This window comes from Zingiber officinale, chromosome 3B (assembly GCF_018446385.1).
Source record: "Zingiber officinale cultivar Zhangliang chromosome 3B, Zo_v1.1, whole genome shotgun sequence".
Taxonomy (NCBI): Eukaryota; Viridiplantae; Streptophyta; class Magnoliopsida; order Zingiberales; family Zingiberaceae; genus Zingiber; species Zingiber officinale.
Window position 1 is genome coordinate 50,296,639 of NC_055991.1, and position 21,417 is coordinate 50,318,055.

General features: G+C 35.5%; 1 pseudogene; it reads left to right on the forward strand.

Annotated features, from left to right (window-relative positions):
* Positions 1-954: 954 nt before the first annotated feature.
* Positions 955-20,800, forward strand: LOC122056479 (annotated as a pseudogene).
* Positions 20,801-21,417: the final 617 nt, after the last annotated feature.

A 21,417-nucleotide genomic window follows, 5' to 3' on the forward strand; every position in this document is an offset into this window, starting at 1 on the left:
ATTATTATTATTACTATTACTACTACTACTACGACGATAAGGATGGCAATGGGGCGGGGCGGGGGCGGGTTTGTCATTCCCATCCCCGTCCTATTCTCATTTTTTCGGGTTCGGGGATTCCCCGAACCCGAACCCACGGAGATCAAATCCTCATCCCGGCCTCATTCCCAAATTTAATTTATATTATTATTATTATTTAATAATTATTATTAATGATAATATTAATATTAATATCAATATTAATAATATTAATAATATTAATAATAATAATTTCAAAAATTTTAATATTAATATTAATACTATTATTAATACTTTTTTTAAAAAAATCATATTATTATTTATTAATATTAATAATAATAATATTCGGGACGAATTCGGGGATGGGGATAGTATTCCCATACCCGCCCCAAACCCGTCCCATCTCCGAAAAATCGGGGATCCCCATCCCCATTTCGAGTTTTCCCCGCGGGACCTAAACATATTGAAATCTATCTAAATTCATTGTGATTGCCATCAATATCAATCAAATTACAAATTAATTTAATACCAAATTAATTCAATATAAATATAAATATATATATATATATATATATATATATATATATATATATATATATATATATATATATATATATATATATATATATATATATATATATATATAATAGTAATAAAAAAGTTAATATGTAATACATATTATGTAATAAAAAAGTATCAATAGATATTAATTATTAATATCTTAACTTAAATTAAAACTCATTTATTTATTATTTATTTAATTTATTAATTATTTATTTATAATTATAATAAATTATATTATTTGTAATTTGTAAAGGTGTTTACTATTTTTTTTCAAAAAGAAAAATTGTCTTATTTTCCTCCAAATAAATCCATTCCATATTAAAACACACGCAAAGAAAATAAATTTTATTTATAGAAATGCATTTTTGGTCTATATCATAAAGCACGGAGGAAGACATCCCATGGCTTCGGTTCCTGAGCCTTCGTTCTCCAAATCGCCGAGCCTTGACCTCCTCCTCCTTCTCTTCCTCTAGAGGACGACAGGTGGGCTGCGAACCTCACTGGCTTGCCGTGATATTAGGGCTTCGAAAGAGAACCTGGTAGAGTGGCATCCTCCGCCTTCCTTCCATTTCTTGCATCGGGACGTGGATGAATTGATGAGGAGCGAACGAGGGCTGATTCATTAATGGCAGATTGCTGTCTCATTGCGAGCAAATTTGCTCTTCGTTTTATTTTTCCTTTTTTGTTCTTGGAGGGTCTCGGTGCGTAATATCGGAAGGTGGGTTGTTGGTGGCGGTGATAGCCTTTTCGGCTCAAAGATCGGATCTTGAGATGTTTTATTGCGTTTTTCTGGCGGAAAGCTGAGATCTGCCTGGTTGTTTTGGGGTTTCTGACGCAATCAAGCCTTACTGTTTTCGGTTTATTATTCACTTTGCATCATTGAGCGTAATCGTCAATTCCGATAAGCTTCAATTTCCGAGAGTGACGAAGGTGTGTCGGCGATAACTCCAAGTGGCAGATTAAAAGGGAGAGCACCGTAGGCTCAATCCTTGCTGTTATTTTGCTACGTTGTTTTTGGTTTTTCTATTCCGCCAACGAAGAAGTATACTCTTTTTTTTTCCGTGTTAGGAACTTTGTCCCCACGTGAAGACTCACCTAAGGAGTGATCTGGGAAGGCATCTAATCTAGCCTAGCGTTCAGCCCTTTCTACCGAGTGACTGTTGTGTCTTTCTCTCGATCTGGTGTTACTTCCCTCTAGGCTCGTCGTTCAGTCTTGAAACTGGCTTGCTGTAGCTACTTCGTTTGCTATCTTTGAATCTTGGGCCCATCCTCCAATACCTCTTGGCTTAGCAGAAAGAGGTATGACGGCCATTTAATTTTAACGTTTTGGTTGAATTTTTCTTTCTTTTTGTTTTGGATCAGTTGTTGTGTTCATACCTATTACTGTCTGCAAAGTATTTACTGAAGGATTATCTTTTCTTTGGTTTTGTAAGGAAATCTGATCTGAAGTTTTTGTGTTGTAAGTTCTGTCATTAGGAGAAAAAATGCGAGGAGCTATCCTTGTTGCCATAGCTGCCTCTATTGGTAACTTGTTGCAGGGGTGGGATAATGCGACAATTGCAGGTAAATCTACTCGTCACCTTTCTTTTTGGTCATCTGGTTATCATGACCAGGTGCTATTTAAGTAATGAAAATTTGCTCGATTCATACTGATAGATAGTGGATATGACAGTCTTGGTAGCACTTTCAAATAGTTTCTCAACTCCTTAGTTTCATAGGATAACTGAATATTCTTGCTTGATAGTGTTTCTTTCTCTTGTTGCTGTAAGAGACACTGAATATGTGTTTCTCCTTGAAGAATTATGGTACCAACATTAATAATAGTATTACAAGTTGGGCATGAAGTATTACTAGCTGAGCATGATTTCTTACACCATGCTGGATATATTGATACATAAATCTTGTTAATTTAATCCTACAGTAAACAGCTATTTGTTAAGAAAGCTTCTAATGAGATATTATTATTTATGTTCATTCAGGTTCTGTTCTGTACATAAAAAGGGAATTTAACTTGGAGGCTGAGCCTACAATAGAGGGATTAATAGTAGCTATGTCATTGATTGGAGCTACTATTATTACAACATTCTCTGGGCCAGTGGCTGACTGGATTGGTAGACGCCCCATGCTAATTATCTCATCAATTCTCTATTTCATTAGCAGTTTATTAATGCTGTGGTCACCCAGTGTCTATTTCCTGCTCCTGGCAAGACTTATTGATGGATTTGGGATTGGTCTCTCTGTCACACTTGTCCCCGTATATATTTCTGAAACAGCGCCACCCGAAATAAGAGGATTATTGAATACTCTCCCACAGTTCAGTGGCTCTGGTGGAATGTTTTTATCATATTGTATGGTCTTTGTGATGTCGTTAATGGCTAACCCAAATTGGAGAGTGATGCTGGGTGTTCTCTTTATTCCTTCCTTCCTCTATTTTCTGCTAACAATTTTCTTTTTGCCGGAGTCTCCAAGGTGGCTTGTAAGCAAAGGGAAAATGGTAGAGGCAAAACAAGTTTTGCAGAGATTGCGAGGCAGGGAAGATGTCTCAGGTACATAAAGCTTGCCACTACACTTTCTCATCCTTTTTTGAGTTCATGTATGTAAATAATTTGTTGAGGAGTGACTTGTTTTACATTTCAAGCTTTAGATAATATCAAGTATCCTATATTTATCTCGCGTGTTTTTTTTTCAGTATTTACTCTTACATGCATGAACTTAGAATTCTTGTCAGTATTTTTGGTTTCATTTACTTTAAGGGCAAAATCTTAAATCTAGACTAGAATGCAGGTGCTTTAATAATTAAATAAAACTGAAAATTTTTGATTGATTTAACCATAAATTATTTAAATTGTAGCATATGTCCTCCTTGTCTACCAACAACTATAATTGAGTTGGATACTTGGATTACCAAAACAAAAAAAAAGAGGGTATAATCTGTATTAACGGGTTCGCATGACTTGCTAACATGGTGTTGACAAATATAACCATGAGCTTGATACTTGGATTCTTCATCTACTCCCTTTGCACTTGTGTTGGTTACCAATGTTCAAACTTGATTTGCTTCCTCTTTTACTTTACAACTATGTCAAATTTACTAAGTTATATATATTTATCTTAATCACATGATAGTTAATGTCTCAATTCATGAACCAGCTTTACTAAATTAACTTTGCTTGGTTATATTGTCTCAATTTGAAGAATCTTTCTAAATAAATTGTCTCTTTTATTTTAGTTTATTCCTGTTTACCACCCAATTAAAATGTGTCTCAGAGTTGGACATGTTTGGACTCTTGAAAAGAAACTATTAGCCTCTTAAACCTAAAATGGCTCAATCCTTGTTTGACCTAATCTGAGAGAAGAAAGTGAATTTACCTGTACATTTATACTTGATGAGGTTGAAAACTTTACTAACTATATAAAAAAAATAGTTCGGTGCACAAAACTCCCGTCAATGCGGGGTCCATGGGAAAGGTTGGACCTCACTGGATCTATTGTATGCAGCCTTACCCTGCATTGCTAGAGGTTGTTTTTGTGACTCGAACCCATGATCTCAAGGTTACACGGCAGCAACTTTACTGTTGCGCCAAGGCTCCCCTTCAAAACTTTACTAACTGTGCATGATTAAAAATATTCTCATCCTAACTAATTGCAAGTGCTATATTTGTAAGTAGATTTGTTAAATGTCAATCTTTCTATATACTATCAGATGATTTGTTTTTTTTTGTTATTCTAATATCTAAGTGTTGGGCACACTTTCTTCTTTTCTGAATATTTACAAAATTATACCATTGGTGTTTTATGCTATACTCTATTGCTTATAGGTATCTTTTGGGACCGCTTGTTCCCATTTTCTAAACCGTATTATTGATTGAACTTTTATGGTTTGTTGGTCCTTTCTTGCATTCATGGGCTTAGAGCATCTCCCTTCATTGATTTCTTACAATCAGGTTCCTGAAAGCTTTGAGTTTTGTGCATCGTAACATAAGCTATCAGTTCAGGTCATGCATAATGATTGAAATGTTAAATATTTCAGATTGTAACTTTGTTAATTGTTATAACTGTATTATTGATTAAATCTTCTTCCTGAGAAACAAGTCCTATTTGTTTAAATGAAAAGTTTCATGAAGACTTAGATAATTAATCATTCTTGCTAAATTATCTGCAATAGTTTCCAGTGAGTGTCATTTCTAGCCATGTTTATTTGCATGTGACATAAAAAAAGTTTTAGTATCTTTACTATGATTTAGACTTTCTTGTGTATTCTATTTGAAAACTCCGCACGAACCAGTCATGCCCAAGCCCTGATAGAGGAGGAGGTTTGAGTTAGGTTGCTAGTCATCATTAAAACTATGATAAATGTTCAATGCATTAATCCATTAAATTATTGTGCTAATACAAGATTAATCCCAGGAAAGAACGCGTTGCAGGGTCTGACTGTAATGTCTCGGCAAGGACCGCTACATCTCCCGAACTCGGGTGTAGTACTAAATATGCAAGAATTCACATTACAAGTCCGATGTAACGTATCTGCAAGGACCACTACTTCTCCATGAGAACTTGAGTGTAGTATTAAATAGGCAAGAGTTCTCACATCATAGGTTGGATAAGAACAAATATGATAGAAAAACTAATAGTCTAAGATTTGGAACATGGAACATAGGAATCTCATGATTAGGATAAGAATTTATATTTTGTGTGTACAAGAGACAAAATAGTAGGCGAGAAAGTAAAGATGATAGAGAACTCAAGTTTTAAGTTATGGTACACAGGAAAGAGTAAAGCAAGAAATGGTGCGAGTATTGTTGTAGATAGTTCGTTAAATGATGAAGCTATAGAAGTAGTTAGAAAAGAGGATCGAATTATAACCCTTGAGATAATAGTGGTGAAAGAAACTATGAGCATATATGCACCGCAAGTAGGATTAGATGAAACTACCAAATCAAGATTTTGGGACGACTTAGATGAAATATTATAAAATATTTTGCCAACTGAAATGATTTTCATAGGAGGTGATTTAAATGGGCATGTTGGAGTGAAAAATGAGGAATATGTGAGGGTACATGGGGTATGGGTTTGGAACGAGAAATGAAGAAGGGAAAACTATATTAGATTTTATGATAGTATATGGCTTTATATTAGCTAATATATTTTTTTAAAAAAGAGAAGAATACTTAGTCACGTTTAAAAGTGAGAATAATAAATCTCAAATTGACTTTCTTATGGATAGGAAAAAGAATAGAAAGATTTGTAAAGATTACAAGGTCATCCCTGAAAAAGGCTTAACTTACCAACATAGGTTAGTAGTGTTGGATATATGCCTCAAGCATAATACCAATAGAAAAAAAATGTATACGACTTCTAAAATTAAGTGATGGAAATTAAAGTATGGAAAATAAAATATATTTAAGGAGAAGGTAAGAGTATAAGTATTAGGTGAAATATATGGTGACTCTAATACAACATGGTATAAGATAGTATCAAAGTTGAAAATAGTAGCTAAAAGTGTACTCGGTGAGTCAAAGGGACATGCATCACTAAATAAGGAATTTTAGTGGTGGAATTAGAAAGTACAAGAGAAAGTGAAGAAAAAATGAACAACTTATAAGGATTATATATTTGTAAGAACGAGGAAAATTTTAAAAAAATATACAATAACCAAGAAAGAGGCTAAGAAAGTAGTGAATGAAGCAAAGAATGAAACTTTTTAACTATTATATCAAAAATTGAATACAAAAAAGGGGAAAGAGGCATTTATAGAATAGATAAATCAAGAGAAAGGAAGACGAAAGATCTTATCCAAATAAAATGTATTAAAGATGAATGTAATAGAGCACTAGTAAATGATGGAGAAATAAAAGAGTGGTGGAAGAGATGTTTTCATCAACTTTTTAATAAAGACTTAGGTGATCAACTTAACTTAGGTAATTTAAGTAGGTCAAATAAATATAAAAATTAAAATTTTTATCGTAAAATTTAAACTTCAGAAGTAGAACAAGCTTTAAATGGGATGCACAATGGAAAAGTCGTTGGACCAAATCATATTCTGATAGAGATATGGAAGTGCCTAGGGAAACAAGGAATTGAATGACTTACAAAATTATTTAACATGATATTGAAAATTAAAAAATATTTAATCAATGGAGGGTAAATACTCTAGTTCCCTTATATAAGAATAAGGGAGACATACAAAATTATGCAAACTATATGGGTATTAAACTAATGAGTTATACCATGAAATTTTGAGAAAAAGTAATAGAAAAAAGATTAAGGAAGGAGACACCGTGATCGAAAATTAATTTAGGTTCATTCTTGTAAGGTCGAGAATAGAAGTTATACATCTTCTTAGACAACTAATTGAAAAATATTGGAAGTAAAAATAAGATTTACACATGATATTCATTGACTTAGAAAAAGATTATGATAGAATCTCAAGAGAAATTATATGAAGAATTCTAGCGAAAAGAGGTGTTAGCGTAACATATATTGAACTAATTAAGGTATGTACGAGGATGTAATGACTAAAGTAAAGACTTCAGGCGGAGTAACTGAAGCATTTCCAATAAAGATAGGGTTACATTAAGGATCAACTCTAAGTTCTTATCCTTTTACACTAATTATGAGCGAACTCACTACACATATTCAAGACACAATACTGTGGTGCATGTTGTTTGTAGATGATATTGCTTTGATAAATAAAACACGTGAAGGAGTAAATGCTAAACTAGAATCTTGGCGGGAAACACTGAAAGGGAAGGGCTTTAGGCTTAGTAGAATAAAAACAGAATATATGGAATTTAAGTTTAGCAATATTAGACGTAATGAGAATTATTAAGATAAGAGATGATGAGTTGTCCAGAACTCGAGCTTTAAATATTTAGGATCATTTTTGTAAAACGATATATGGATTAAGAGAGATATTTTACATAGAATACAAACAAGATGGTTAAAATGGAGAAGAGCGTCAGGTGTTTTACGTGATCATAAAGTACCTCTAAAACTTAAAGGAAAGTTCTACAAAATCGTAGTTAGACCTGCTATGTTATGTGAAGTTGAATGTTGGGCTATGACTCGAGTACATAAGCAGAAGATGAGAGTTGTAAAAATGAGGATGTTAAGGTGGATGTGTGGACGAGGATAGACAGGATAAAAAATAAGAGCAATAAAGAGAAAGTCGGAGTTGCATCTATTGAGGGAAAACTCCGAGAGACACGTTTAAGATGTTACAGACATGTATTTAGACAACCAATAAATACTCTAGTTAGATGATGTGAATCTATGACAAACACACATATCAAAGAAGGAAGAGGAACACTAAAAAAGACTTGGTTAGCAACAATAAAATAAGATCAAATTTATTTAAGTATAGATGATGATTTAGTAGAAGATAGAGTTCCAAGACATAAAATGATCCATATAGCCGACCCCACCTAGTAGGATAAGACTTGGTTGTTGTTGTTGTGTATTCTATTTGAAAACTCCTACATCAGATGGTTTCATCACCTCTGTTTTGCTTTTTAATCTAAAATTATACAAGAAGAAGAAAAAGTAAATAAGGAATTGAAGATTGTAACCATTAGATTGGCTATCTCTTTAGTCAGTGAAATTTGTCAAGGGTAACATCCCTCAAGATTATATCACCAATACTATTCAAATGAATTAAATTCATTTTTATTACATTGGTCAATATTTTTTTGTTCTCATTCTACCCCTTACACCTTTCATTTAATAGATTAAACTCTTCTAACTACAGAATCTATTGACCATGTATAAATATGTTCATATCATCTTGATCTCTTTTGTCATTTACACCTTGCTATTCGTAAATATTAGATTTTTTATTTTATCCTTTCTAATAACTCCATAAGTTCATTTTAGCATTTTGATCTTTGCTTCTTTCAACTTTTGTGCATGTTAATTCTGTAAGATCGAGATCAACGCTAGAGGGATGGATAGAGTTAAGAATTTTTATAATAAAAATAATGAGCGTATGATAACTGAATTAATTAGAGTTAGCACAGCAAAAATAAAGAACACTAGACAGAACTAGATGATTGAGCAAGTGATTATTTGAAAACTCTGCCGTGAAGCTCCTTATATAGTACTCTCATGATCGCCTGTAGACCGACCTCTAAGCCGCCTGTACAAGGCGTGGCTGTAACTTTTATTCGTAAGATAACGTTAACGAAGCTTCTCAGTCACCAATGTACCACCCAGTCGCCTTGACAGGGGTTAAACTTCATCTTGACCACCATATTCGAGTTGCTAATAACGTTGCTATATTGTCGCCTAAAAGCTGGTATACCCTATCGCCTAGACCCATACGGTTGCTGGGATCCTTTGAAATTCCTTCATCGAGAGTTAGCCAGTCGTTTTCAGACTCCATCCGGTTGCTTGGAACCGCCGAGCATGCTTTCCTGCAATTGTTATACGTAATGAGTATGATATAGAATATTAAGTTCCTTGCACTTACTTGACTAGATTAACCCGTTTAGTTCGGTTTTTCCAAGCAATCAACCTCCAGCTGATTCCATACACTTGGACTTGTGCCAAGCAATCAGCCTCCAGCTGATTCCATACACTTGGATTTAAATCACCTATCACCAGATTGCTTCCAGCTGATTCCATACACTTGGATTTAAATCACCTATCACCCAGCTAGGAATTTTGTTTACTAAGACTTAATCACTTGGACTTGATTTACTTAGCCTTTAGATAGGAATTTATTTACCAAGTCTTAACCACTTGGAATTGCTTACTCTCGAGTTCACAACCAGGACTTTAACACCTATCAAGTATCCTGCACTTGTAAACTTAACAAAACCGGTTAGATCACATTTAATCTAATTTTAACCTTAGTCGTGTATCAAAACCTTGGGTTATATGTTGTGCACCCAACATTAACAATCTCTCCCTTTTTGATAATCAGAGTTAACACAGCAAAAATAAAGAGCACTAGACGAAACTCGATGTTGAGCAAGTGATTATTTAAAAACTTTGCCGTGAAGCTCCTTTTATGGTACTCTCTTGATCGCTTGTAGACCTCTCAGCCACCTGTACAGGACATGGCTGTAACTTTTATTCGTAAGATAACATTAACGAAGCTTCTCAGTCACCTGTGTACCACCTAGTCGCTTGGGCAGGGGTTAAACTTCATCTTGAACGCCGTATTCGAGTTGCTAATAATGTTGCTATACTATCGCCTAAAAGCTGCTCAGTCGCCGGTATACCCTATCGCCTGGACCCATACGGTTGCTTGGATCCTTCGAAATCCCTTCATCGAGAGTTATCACTAGTCAGTCATTTTCGGACTCCATCTAGTTACGTGGAACCGTCGAGCATGCTTTCTTGCAATTGTTATACGTAATATGATATAGAATATTAAGTTCCTTGCACTTACTTGACTAGATTAACCTGTTTAGTTTGGTTTTTCCAAGCAGTCAACCTCCAGCTGATTCTATACACTTGGACTTGTGCCAAGCAATCAGCCTCCCGCTGGTTCCATACACTTGGACTTAAGTCACCTATCACCCAGCTAGGAATTTGTTTACTAAGACTTAATCACTTGGACTTGATTTACCTAGCCTTTAGCTAGGAATTTATTTACCAAGTCTTAACCACTTGGAATTGATTACTCTCGAGTTCACAACCAGGACTTTAACACCTATCAAGTATCCTGCACCTGTAAACTTAACACAACCTGTTAGATCACATTTAATCTAATTTTAACCTTAGTCATGTATCAAAATCTTGAGTTACATGTTGTGCACCCAACATCAATAATCTCTCCCTTTTTGATAATATGAAAACTAAGTTAAAGTTAGTAAATAATAAAAATAAAATAAAATTTTGAATTGTATATTCACGGTATGAAAGAAGATGGAGTTAAGTGCAGTCATACATGAATAAAAAGAAATAATCCCTCCTTAATTATTGCTCCCCCTTAATCAGATAAGGAATTAAAAAAATGGAAAGTAGTCATTTTAAAAGTAATAACTAATTTTTCAAAGTTCTCTTCTATATCAAAATGGGTTAAAGCATAGACAAAGCATGAAATATAAGTAGCTAAGAATCCAACCTAAGTCAAAATAACAACTTAAGCGCAAGCAAAAATAAGTAACTAAGATAAAGTCAAGTCAAGCAATAAGTTAGATCAAGTTTAAATGGCAAAGTTGTTTGTAAATTAAATCAACACAAGTCAAAACTATCAAGCCATAGCATAATAGAACCAGAATATGAAAATAGCGAAAGTCAAACAGCATAATAAGTCATAATCCAAAATGCTACATGAGTGGCAATAAGCAAGCATAGCAAAATAAGTCTGAAAGAAGTCCATAAACTGAGATGTGTCTAATCAGAAGGGGAGGGAGGAGGAGGATGCTAGTAGTGTGTAGACATCATGGCCATCATCTCTAATAGATCGGCCCTCATATAAGTGACAACGCCCTCAAGACATATCAATCTATCCTCTACTGTTAGTGGTGGTGGAGCCAAAGGATCTGGTGACCTATCTGGAGCATCCTCTAGTACGTCCATAATATCATCAATATCTGGAGATCTGGGAGTTGCATGCCTTCCATCCTTCCATACCAAAGTGTTTTCTTTGAGGACCATCTTAGCTAGGGTAAAGTGCCTAAGTCCTACCACGTCAAACTCAGACAAGGTAGAAAGGGAACCCTGAGTAGTCTCAATACTTAGAGATGAGAATGTGAGTCAAGATGTGACAGTAAGGCATATGAACTCATCGACTAGTAGATACGCTCGAATGATAAGTGATGAATCTAAAGATAAGTAGGTAAATTAAATCAACACAAGTTAAAACTATCAAGCCATAGCATAATACAACCAAAATATAAAAATAGTGAAAGTCAAACAGCATAGTAAGCCATAATCCAAAATGCTCCATGAGTGGCAATAAGCAAGCATAGCAAAATATGTCTGGAAAAAGTCCATAAACTGAGATGTGTCTAATCAGAAGGGGAGGGAGGAGGAGGATGCTAGTAGTGTGTAGATGACCATCATCTTTAATAGATCGGCTCTCATATAAGTGACAATGCCCTCAAGACTCATCAATCTACTGTCAGTGGTGGTGGAGGAGCCGAAGCATAATAGATCCATCACTTATCTACTATCAGTGGTGGTGGAGGAGCCGAAGGATCTGGTGACCTATCTGGAGCATCCTCGAGTACATCCATAATATCATCAATATCTGGAGATCTGGGAGTTTCATGCCTTCCATCCTTCCATACCTAACGGTCTGTTTGGGAGGAGGTGAGGGAAGGAGAAGGAAGGGGAAATAAGGGGAATGAGAACTTTGAACCTTGTTTGGGAAGGAGTGAGGAAAGGGAAGGAAAGGTAAGGAAGGGTAAGCTTTAACCTTCATTACCCATGGAAAGAGAGATTTTCTTACACCCCGAATTAAGGTGTAAGGAAGGGGAAGGGAAAACAAAAGATTTTTTATTCCAATTTTATCCCTGTTCTTAATAGTTTAAGAAATGTTCCAATTCTAATTTTGCTATATGTCGCCGAAGCCCAATTTCCTCGTCTTCTTCACAGCTCGCTTGCTGCCAGATTATTAGAGAAGGGGATCCGACACGTCTTCTAACTGAATTGAAGGGAGAAACTATTTTTGTCCTCAAAATTTAAGAGGATATCTACTATTTTTTAATTTTTCCATCAAAATTTAATAAAATTTTAAAAAATAGGAATTCTCGTTATCAGTGTTATCTTTCAAATTTTTTTATTTAAGGTTTCTAAAATCATTATTTTCATTATTTCTCATTTAATTACTTGATTATCGGTAATTCATTGTTTTGTCATGAATAGTATAAAAAGATTATTTTTTATTAAAAAAATAACTAATTTAAATGATAATATAAAATTTTAATTTTATTATTAAAAATATCTAATTCATATTTATAAAATAAATATTAATATTATGAAAAATATCTAATTTTAAAAGTAAGGGTATTTTTGTAACTATATCTATTTAACCTTCATTCCCCTTCCTTTCCTCCCAAACAAAGTAACACATGTTACGTTAATGAACCTTCCCTCCCTCCCAAACAAGGAGAAGTTAAATATTTTACTTCCCCTCACTTCCCCTCCCTTCCCCTCCTTTCCTCTTCCGTTAATGAACCTTCCCTCACTCCTTCCAAACAGAGGGTAAGTGTTCTCTCCGAGGACCATCTTAGCTAGGGTAAAGTGCTAAGTCCAACCACGTCAAACTCGGACAAGGGAGAAAGGGAACCCTGAGTAGTGTCAATACTTAGAGATGAGAGAATGCGAGTCAAGATGTGACAGTAAGGCATATGAACTCGTCGACTAGTAGATACGCTCGAATTATAAGTGATGGATCTAAAGATAAGTAGGTTGAAGCTGATGTCAAGTCTCTATCTAAGGGTATACAGGAGAAATGAATGGAATGGCTTGACGGTCACAAGATCATGGGTGTTGATGGGCAAGATACATATATACACAACCTTGTAAAGGACATAGTCTGCGACTCTGAGCTGTGTAGAGCTAAAGTTGATGACGGTCGGTGCCCACTCACCATTGAAAAACTAAGTATAGATGTGGTCCAGGGTGATGTCAGAGTGAGGCTCAAGAAATAGAGTAGGGCATAGAAAATAATAAACGGTGGAGGAAGAGGGGCACAGCTCAAGCTGCTCTGGGATCAAGTCAGGTTTGAAAAGAATGTCTCTACCTCCGACTCTAATCGTGAATGCAACATCGTCGACCTTAACCAAGTTGTTATAAAACTCGGTACAGAGGTTGACATTTACAATAAACAAGTGAGGATAGACTATAGTAGTTTATAATCTCTATAATGTTTGGATAGTGGGTCGTAAAGAATATCCTACTCAAATATCGGGTATATATGGTAGAGTAGGTGTGTCAGGCAAATCTATGTCTAAGGTCCTTATAGGGGAATCTAGGATCGTCGGAAGGGTCCTGTGAGGAACTGGCCTTAGTTCTACATTTTTGGCTAATATTTTATAGAGACAGTATTTAATATAAAGAAAAACATATAACGTAAAATAATAACAAAAATTGTGGAGTTTAGTTATAATTGGTTACCAAGGCATGATGAAATCAAGGAAAGCCTTGATCTTGAGATGGGAGTTGAAAACGAAGTCGAAAAGGCCTGAAAAAGAGTTTGGAGGAGAAAAGAAGATGATTTCGGTGTGGTCTCGATCGCTATTCGCAGTCGCAGGTAGGTGCCCGCTCGACTCCAGATGTCAAATCAAGGTGAATGTTTCGAGGTTATACAGGCAACCATGTAGTTATATAGGCAACCGTGTAGTTATATGAGCGACCGTGTAGTTATACGGACGACCGTGTAGTTATATGGGCGACCATATACCAACTTTTCATCTACCGCATTAAATATAATTTAATTTCTTGCGGTTCATTAGTCGTCACTGCCTTATGGTCAAAAGTCAAAATTGTGAAATTAAGTTAATGAAACAGCAATAGTGTACGAAGAATAACTAGGTTTTTATCAAAAATAAGTTTTTCAAAATCCATTTTAAAATGTCTAATTTGATTTCAAACTTGACTATCTATAAGATAGAAGTTGACAATCGGTTGGTCAAGTTAGAGAAGAGTTTTCAGTTCAATCTTACGAAAACTAAGTTGTTAACATGTAGAAATTTTCTAACTTGATTAATTTAAAAGTTTTAGCCCTAACTCATGTTGATGCACATCTGGAATTTAGAGGTGGTTACCCTATGCATTTCATATCATTCTATGTTTCACAAATACAAGCAAGTTGTCCTTCTATTTTGTGAGATGCTGGCTACCTAATCTATAAAACCATGTTGTTTACGGTTGACTAAGTCTATTTATGCATGATATGAATAGGATAAGAATAAATAATTTTGAAACCACTTTTTAAGGAAAGAATATTTAATTTTGAAATTAGAGTTTGAAAATATAAAAATGTGGTTAGAGCCAGATCCTAGTCTAACCATTCAAAAATTAGCTCCCCCTAAGTTAGGGCTCTAACAAATTTCAACTTGGCAATTTGGTTGGTATAAGAAATGTTAGCATTTATCACATGAATATGTTGTTTAGGTATCCAATAGCAATTATTTTCTACTTGGTTAACTAAACATGATTTTAGAATCCAACCAATCTTATTTTTAGTTTCTTTTGACTAAGGAAATATATGAAACATGGTTTTGACTTGAGTTAAATCCAAGTCCAGTCTTATTGTACACAGCTGGTTCCAATCATCATATTCAAGTATTTTGACTTAGATGTGAACTTACTCAAAATAGTTTTTAACTCATTAACTTGACTTTTCATATTAGAATTCTCTTTCTCAAGTTGTGACACTTGAGTTGAGGTTCTGACTTAACTAGCCTGAATCGATGAGTCTGAGCTAGTCCTTTCCTTAAAGTTTTTGACCTCCTTAAGTCTTAACTTTGGACTTGTATTTAACTAGAGTTTTAGTCAAATAGACAACAGTAGCATATAATTTTTCAATAATTGGATTTGTTACCTCGTCGGCTGAGTTGTTTGAGTCGCTGTCCAAGTTGTATCTTGGATCGTCGTTAGTGTCAGTAGATTAATCTGAGTCGGATTCAGATGATGACTTGTCCCAAGTCGCTTTTAGTGCCTTCTTATTCTTCTTTTCAGGTTCTTTCTCCTCTTCTAATAAGGGACAGTTGGTTCTGAAGTGTACTTTCTTCTTGCATTCGAAACATCGAACGTTTGCCAGGTCCTTGTTCGAGATCTCCTTTTTCATAAATTTTTGAATGAATTTATTCTGTCGAATCATCCTTTTAACCAAGTTTACGACTTCTGAAAAGAGATCATCTTCATCGAATGTTGATTCGGGTTCAAATTCTAATTCGGTCTCTTCTTTGGATTTGGATTTGGATATTGGTTTGGATTTTCCTACCATTAAAGTTATACCTTTTTCTTTCTGATCAAGATTAGTCTATTCATGCAGTTCAAAATTACAAAAGAATTCATCTAGTTTAATAGTAGACACGTCCTTAGACACTTTGTAGGTATCAACCATAGATGCCCACAAAGTGGTCCTTGCATACCTAATTAAATCGCGATTGTCTACATGTTTGCCAATTTCATGAATGTCGGTTAGTATCTCCTTAAAGCGGCTGTGTAGCTAACTTACCGTTTTACTTTCTTTCATCTCGATGTTTTGGAGTTGACTTAGCAATAAGTCCTTTTAAGCTGTTCTTGAGTAACCTTCATGTAATTCAATTAATTTCTCTCAAAGCTATTTAGCGCTGCTAAATTAGCCGACTTTAGTTAGTTGTTCCTGTGTTAGTCCACATTACAATATAGTTGTGGCTCTAGCATTGGCTTGAGCCTTTTTCTTATCGTTGCTTGTCTAGTTTTTAAAAAGACCTTGATGAGAGAATTTTCTATATCATTCATCAAATAGTATTCCATTCTGTTTTTCTAATAGGCGAAATTGTCGCCATTGAAAAGCAACGAATGGGTTATGTTGAATCCTTCCTGCAAAGACATATCTGCAAATAAGTATTTGTTCAAGTTGTATTAAGGCTTAAGACAGGATATGAGTTTGGTTTGGGTTTGGTATGGGGTATGGTTGTAATTAGAGTTTGAATTTGAGTATGAACTAGGCTCGGATTATTAATCAATTTAATTGTTTGTCCTTGATTCTGAGCGTAAATTTTGACCTAGGTTAGATTCAGGTTTTGCTTTGGGTGAATTTAGCAAGAGTTTCAAAAATTGGCTTCCAGTCATGGCGAGACACAAGGTCTTCTTGAGTATCGGAGCCACGACTACTTCCTAGACAGCCTTTTTTAAGAATCAGGAGTTATATTAATTTTAATACAAAACCTCGGTCTAACTGGTTTAGAGTGAGGTGAGATAATTTCTATTAGCTCCACTTGACTAGAAGAACCAAGTAGGGAAACACAGTCCAGACATGCAACTATCCAAGCTTTCCTAGTTTCTATCAGTTCAACCCGCTTTGATACCAAATTGTAGGATCAAGATCGACACTAGAGGGGGGTGAATAACGCTAAGAATTTTTGCAATAAAAATAATGAGCAAATAGTAATTGAATTAATTAGAGTTAGCACAACAAAAATAATAAATTAACTTAGACTAATTCAATTAACTAAGACAAAAGCTATATTGAAATCTAATATATAAGCATGCAAATTGATTAACTATAGACACGCAGCAATTTAAAAAATTGATTCTAATTTTTAATTTCTTCTAGGTGGAGAAGTCTTATAGAAAAAGAATTTAAAAATTAAGTACAATAAAAAAGATTAAGACAACATTAAAACAATATAAACATATTACTCTAGGCATTGTCGATCATAAATGAAATGTGTGTCGCAGCATAGAAAATGAAAAGAGCACGAAACAAAACTAGATGATTGAACAAGGGATGCTTTGAAAGCTCTACCATGAAGCTCCTTAGATAGTACTCCTCCAGCCGCCTGTAGTCCTCTAGTCGCTTTTACAAGTGTTAATGTGGCTGCAACTTCTATCCGTAAGATAACGTACCGAAGCTTCCCGGTTGCCCGTGTACTACCCAATCGCCTGGGCAAGGGTCAAACTTCATCTTGACCACCATGTTCGGGTTGCTGATAATGTTGCTCCACGGCCACCTGAAAGCTGCTCGGACGCCCATATACCCGATCGCTTGGACCCATACCCTCCGAAATCCCTTTATCGAGAGTTATTACCAACTAGTCGCCTCTGGCATCCATCCAGTCGCCTAGAACCATCTTAGTCTGTTTTCGAGCAGTTGTTACACGTAATGAGCATGATATAGAATATTAAATTACTCGCACTTACTTGACTAAATTAATCCGTCTAACTTTATACAATTGTGGTACTTCCCATCTTCTTGCTGAATAACAGATTTAATATATCTAATCATCCTGTAGATATTTTATATTAATTCCTCTGAATTATTCCATCAAATCTTTCTTATTGCAACTGCTTTTTGTGTATTAAACTTTTGTTCTACTTATCTCATAACGTTCAGTTTTAAATTTTTTTTCTACAGTTCAAGCTTTGAATTTAATTTAATTACACTTTTTTTTTAACACTTTCAGCAATAAACCTAATATCAACAGCAGCATCGCAATTTAAACTATATATCTTGTATATATTCCTATCTATTTTTTCTCATGGTGTTTCTTTAATTTTGCAACAGAGCTTCTCAATTGACTCACATTTATTGTTTTGCATAGGGCATGTCTCTACCACCTAAAAGGATTTATAATCGCACTTGTTAACTAACTTATATATTTATTTCTCAACCTTTTAGTTAGATCTTGGATACATGAAACATTAGCTACTTAGTTTTAATATTTTGTTGTTGAGCGTTTACACTATGCTTAGTTATGAAATTTTATGGTAAGAAACTTATGTTCATGACATGCATTTTGTGGTTGTTTGTAGACAAAGAGGGTACACAAAGTGTACTTTTGAATGTCTTGTAACTTATCTTGCAGAAATGCTAATTGTGGTATTTGGAAATATTCGTAATTAAAAATTAAAATTACCAAAGTATCATAAACTCAAGGTACCAATGTTGTGCTAAGTCATTTTACATTCATAGTGTTTGTATTTCTCATTTGTTAGGTTTTGTAGCTTTGGATGAGAATGTCAAGGATATCACATGATATAGCTGTATGTATATATAAAAACTAACACGTTTATACTACTAGGTACTCTCGAATCTGGAATATGTTTGGATAAAACCACAGGTTTTTGTTGCCTTTTTCTTGTATCGCTAAGCTGGTAACTAAGTCGTAGCTGATCATTTAACATTTTATGCCTAACATTTTGTGATCATGGTCTTCAAGATAAAGATCAAGAACTCGTTTAAGTGTTTATGACAAAATTTCTCTTGATTTTACTTGAAACATACAGGAGAAATGGCTCTGCTTGTCGAGGGGTTGGGAGTTGGTGGCGAAACTTCCATTGAGGAGTACATCATTGGTCCTGCTAATGATGGTGCTGATGATGATCAGGGAGCAACTGCTGATAAGGAACGTATCACCTTGTATGGGCCTGAAGAAGGTCTCTCATGGGTTGCTCGGCCTACAAAGGGACAGAGTTCTCTTGCTCTTGTTTCTCGCCGTGGTAGTATGGTAAATCAATCTAGTGTACCACTGATGGATCCTCTAGTTACTCTATTTGGCAGTGTTCACGAGAAGTTACCTGAGTCGGGAAGTATGCGTAGTGCACTATTCCCAAATTTTGGTAGCATGTTTAGCGTGGCAGAGAATCATAATAAAACTGAGCAGTGGGATGAGGAAAGTCTTCAACATGAGGGTGAAGAATATGCATCAGATGTTGGAGGTGATTCTGATGATAATTTAAATAGTCCGTTACTTTCGCGCCAAGCAACAAGCATGGAAGGAAAGGACATTGCCCCAAGGCAGATTAGTGTTTTGAGCGCGAGGAGAAATAGCAGTCTTCTGCAACATGGCGGGGAGTCAGTTAGTAGTATGGGTATTGGCGGGGGATGGCAATTGGCATGGAAATGGTCTGAGAGAGAAGGTGCAGATGGGAAAAAGGAAGGAGGATTCAAAAGAATATATTTACACCAAGAAGGTGTTCCTGGGTCAAGGAAGGACTCGCACGTTTCTCTTCCACAAGTTGATATACCTGAAGGAGAGTTTGTTCAGGCTGCCGCATTGGTTAGCCAACCTGCTCTTTTCTCAAAGGATCTTATGGGTCAGCACCCTGTGGGGCCAGCCATGGTCCATCCTTCGGAAGCAGCTGTCAAAGGACCGAACTGGGCAGATCTTTTTGAACCAGGTGTCAGACGTGCATTACTTGTTGGAGTTGGGATCCAAATACTTCAGCAGGTTAGTTCTACTAGATGCAAAGAAAGATGATGATAGTTTGTATATGTAGATTTTTTTTTTAAAGACGTAAACAAACTATCTCTATATAAACACTTACATTGTTGGCGCAACATGTTGCTCCTTTTTTTTCACCATTTTGAAAAGTCGCTAGCTAATTTCTTTCTATCAGGAGCAGAGTGCAATATCGAAGGGCTTCTTATATGAAATGTGCCGTGTTATTCTAATATGATACTTTGCTCTTGCAGTTTTCTGGCATAAATGGTGTTTTATACTACACCACAGATTCTTGAGCAAGCGGGTGTTGCAGTTCTTTTATCAAATCTCGGTCTTGACTCAACTTCAGCGTCCATCCTCATTAGTGCTCTTACGACCTTGTTGATGCTTCCTAGTATTGGCATCGCCATGAGGCTCATGGATATCGCTGGGAGAAGGTACGCAATCCTTCTGAAAATACCCAAAATGACATCATTTGTTTAACCATAAAATTTCGAAACTTGCAGGTTTCTGTTGCTTTCCACAATTCCTGTCTTGATAGCCTCACTTGTTGTCTTGGTTCTTTCTAACCTTGTGGACATGGGCACGGTGGTTCACGCTGTGCTTTCCACTGTCAGTGTTGTTGTCTACTTCTGCTGCTTTGTGATGGGATTTGGTCCGGTCCCTAACATTCTCTGTTCGGAAATCTTTCCAACGCGTGTCCGTGGTTTGTGCATAGCCATTTGTGCTCTGACATTCTGGTTTGGAGACATCATCGTCACGTATACTCTTCCTGTCATGCTGGAGAGCATCGGGCTTGCTGGTGTCTTTGGCATCTATGCAGTCGTATGCGCCTTAGCTTTCATATTTGTGTTTTTGAAAGTCCCCGAGACGAAGGGCATGCCACTTGAGGTCATATCCGAGTTCTTCGCTGTTGGGGCAAAACAAGAAGCAACTGATTGAATTGTTTCAGAAAGTTTGGTATCTTGGTAATTTGTGAATCGAGATCTGAAGTGAGGTTTGATCTGCATAGGAAGAGGCCTCGGCCTAAAAAAGCTACTTTGAGGTTGCTAAAAGGCGACGATGTTCTCTATTTGGCACTCCTCCATTGGTTTGTAAGCATCAATCTCTGGACATCTCCCTTTTTTGTATGGTATTGTTGGATTCAATATAAAATCTGAACTAGAAAATAAAGAGGTGTAGTATTTTTTTTTTTCTCGTGGGGATAAAAAGCCTTGTGCCTTGAATCATTCAGCTGTAAATGCATCGATTTGATATGTCGATCTGCTGAATACGGTTTATTAATAACAGAAGTATTGTGTAACTTAGGACGAAGGCCAAGTGAAGAAGCAAACAGTTATGCATTCAATCCATGTTGTAGGAATTTACCTACAATTGTTATCTTTTGGTGTCATGATTTCTATGTTTGCAAGTGAAAATTGTCATTTGTTTTGTATGCATCAGTGGTTACATACATAGCCGGTACTATCAATATGCGTAAATTACCTCTATGGCCCTTAAACTTTTTTAATTTTTGGTCCTCCAACCTTTTTGTTTTCTTGAATAAATCAGTAATTTAACATTTTTAGCTGATCACTTGTGGTCTCTCTGTCAAATTTTTTCTAAAAATATTGATGGAAACTATGAAACGTACCTCCTGCGTGCTTTTTAGAGGAGTAAAAGCATCATACTATGAGTTTTTATTTCACCTCACTAGTTTCTATCACAATTGGTTATTTTTCTTCCAAAATCATTCTTACGGGTCCTGTGATGGAAAAAAAACCCTAAACATTAAGTGAAAAGAGCTATGATATTTTACATACAGTATAATGTTTTTACCTTCTAAAATGCACGTAAGTGGTACGCTTCATAGGTTCGGTCAATCTTTCTAAAAATTTGACGAAGAGGCCACAAATGGTCAGTTAAAAAAGTTAAATAGCTGATTTATTCAGGAAAAAAATTGAGTAGTTAAAAATAAACGATTGAAAAAGTTCGAGGGCCACGGATATAATTTGACTTA